The sequence below is a fragment of the Bison bison genome, unplaced genomic scaffold, assembly GCF_000754665.1.
Source record: "Bison bison bison isolate TAMUID 2011002044 unplaced genomic scaffold, Bison_UMD1.0 scf7180017864225, whole genome shotgun sequence".
Lineage (NCBI taxonomy): Eukaryota > Metazoa > Chordata > Mammalia > Artiodactyla > Bovidae > Bison > Bison bison.
In genome coordinates, this window is record NW_011494797.1 from 52,236 (window position 1) to 55,059 (window position 2,824).

At 45.8% G+C, this 2,824-nt stretch overlaps 1 protein-coding gene across 1 annotated transcript in view; it reads right to left on the reverse strand.

Annotated features, from left to right (window-relative positions):
• The window catches only part of LOC104992865 (multidrug resistance-associated protein 4-like), a 75,687-nt gene that overhangs the window by 12,775 nt on the left and 60,088 nt on the right, over positions 1-2,824 (reverse strand).

The window sequence follows — 2,824 nt, forward strand, 5'->3', positions numbered from 1 at the left end:
ACCTAGAGCCAGACATCCTGGAATGTGAAGTCAAGTGGGCCTTAAGAAGCATCACTACAAACAAAGAGAGTGGAGGTGATGGAATTCCAGCTGAGTTGTTCCAAATCCTAAAAGATGGTGCTGTGAAAGTGCTACACTCAATATACCAGCAAATTTGGAAAACTCAGCAGTGGCCACAGGACTGGAAAAGGTCAGTTTTCATTCCAATTCCAAAGAAAGGCAATGCCAAAGAACGTTCAAACTACTAAACAATTGCACTCATCTCACACTCTAGTAAAATAATGCTCAAAATTCTCCAAGCCAGGCTTCAGTAATACGTGAATCATGAAATTCAAGATGTTCAAGTTGGATTTAGAAAAGGCAGAGGAACCAGAGATCAAATTGCCAACATCCACTGGGTTATCAAAAAAGTCAAAGAGTTCCAGAAAATCATCTACTTCTGCTTTACTGACTATGACAAAGCCTTTGACTGTGTGGATCACAATAAACTGTGGAAAATTCTTTAAGCGATGGGAATACCAGACCACCTGACCTACCTCTTAAGAAATCTGTATACAGGTCAGGAAGCAACAGATAGAACTGGACATGGAACAACAGACTGGTTCCAAATAGGAAAAGGAGTATGTCAAGGCTGTATATTGTCACCAAGTTATTTAACATATGCAGAGTACATCATGAGAAATGCCAGGCTGGATGAAGCACAAGCTAGAATCAAGATTGCCGGGAGAAATATCAATAACCTCAGATATGCAGATGACACCAGCCTTATGACAGAAAGCGAAGAAGAACTAAAGAGCCTCTTGACGGAAGTGAAAGAGGAGAGTGAAAAAGTTGGCTTAAAGCTCAACATTCAGAAAACTAAGATCAAGGACTCTGGTCCCATTTCTTCATGGCAAATAGATGGGGAAACAGTGGAAACAGTGTCAGACTTTATTTTGGTGGGCTCCTAAATCATTGCAGATGGTGACTGCAACCATGAAATTAAAGGACGCTTGCTCCTTGGAAGAAAAACTATGATCAACCTAGACAGCATATTGAATAGCAGAGACATCACTTTGTCAACTAAGGTCCATCTAGTCAAGGCTATGGTTTTTCCAGTAGTCATGTATAGATGTGAGAGTTGGACTATAAAGAAAGCTGAGTACCGAAGAATTGATGCTTTTGAACTGTAGTGTTGGAGAAGACTCGAGAGTCCCTTGGACTGCAAGGAGATCCAACCAGTCCATCCCAAAGGAGATCAGTCCTGAGTGTGCATTGGAAGGACTGATGCTAAAGCTGAAACTCCAACACTTTGGCCACCTGATGCGAAGAACTGACTCATTTGAAAAGACCCTAACGTTGGGAGAGATCAAGGGCAAGAGGAGAAGGGGACAACAGAGGATGAGATGGCTGGATGGCATCACCGACTTAATGGACATGAGTTTGGGTGAACTCTGGGAGTTGGTTATGGACAGGGAGGCCTGGTGTGCTGCAGTCCATGGGGTCACAAAGAGTCCGACACGACTGAGCGACTGAACTGAACTGAACTCCTTTCTTCCTGCCTGACACTTGGGATTCCTATTTTACTACTTTTCAATCAGGTATGACAGCAAAATAGTGAACCACCTACAAACACCAGCTTCCTATCACAGCCCCTCAGTCTGTCAAGGACAGAGTTGCCTCTGCATTCAGGCTTCAGGATCACGCACTGCTCCAGGGTGACCAGAAGGTGGCAGCACTCGACAGCTCATGCTGCTGGGTCCCTCCCCCACTGGTTATCCAGGCTCAGGGAACACTGACTAACAAGGATCATAATTTAAGCCACTACTCTGTGCAGACAAGGTTCAAAACCCTGCCCCGTGAGATCTGGAGGCTCCCACAAGACGTATGTTTCGCCTTTTTTTTTTTTTTTTTTGGCTGCTGCTCTGGGTCTTTGTTGGGGTGTGTGGGTTTAGTTGCTCCATAGCATGTGATCTTAGCTATCTCTCATGTGATCTCTCATAGCTTGAGATCTTAATTCCTCAACCAGGGATGGAACCAGAGGCCCCCATACCGAAAGGTGGATTCTTAATCACTGGACCACCAGAGAAGGCCTTGGAAGCATTTATTTTAAAACTTAAAGATCGATACCAAGTCTCATCATTTCATGAATGAGACCTGGGTCCCTGAGACCTTCTCCACCTGTCCACCTGGCTGTCTAGGAGAGCAAGTTACAGAGCTCACATCTGTCTCCTGCCTCCCAGCTCAGCAGGGGCTTCAATCAGACTCAGCTTCTGTCCAAAACCCCAATGTGTTCCCCTTCCCCTCCGAAGGCTCCCTCACCCATGACCTAACCTGACAGCCCTAATGACTAATGACCCCAGCAAGGGGCACAGTCCTTCCATAGGCAAGGCCAGGACAACAGAACAGGGTGTTCTGAACTACAGTGCAATTTACACAGAAGTCGGTGATCATGTTATTAAGCTCTTGAAAGAACAAGATAGTTCATTTTAAAATGCTACATCAGTTCAGTTCAGTTCAGTCACTCAGTCGTGTCTGACTCTTTGCGACCCCATGAATCGCAGCACACCAGGCCTCCCCGTCCATCACCAACTCCCGGAGACTCACGTCCATCAAGTCAGTGATGCCATTCAGCCGTCTCATCCTCTGTCATCCTCTTCTCCGCCTGCCTCCAATCCCTCCCAGCATCAGAGTCTTTTCCAATGAGTCAACTCTTCTCATGAGGTGGCCAAAGTACTGGAGTTTCAGTTTTAGCATCATTCCGTCCAAAGAAATCCTGGGGCTGATCTCCTTCAGAATGGACTGGTTGGATCTCCTTGCAGTCCAAGGGACTCTCAAGAGTCTT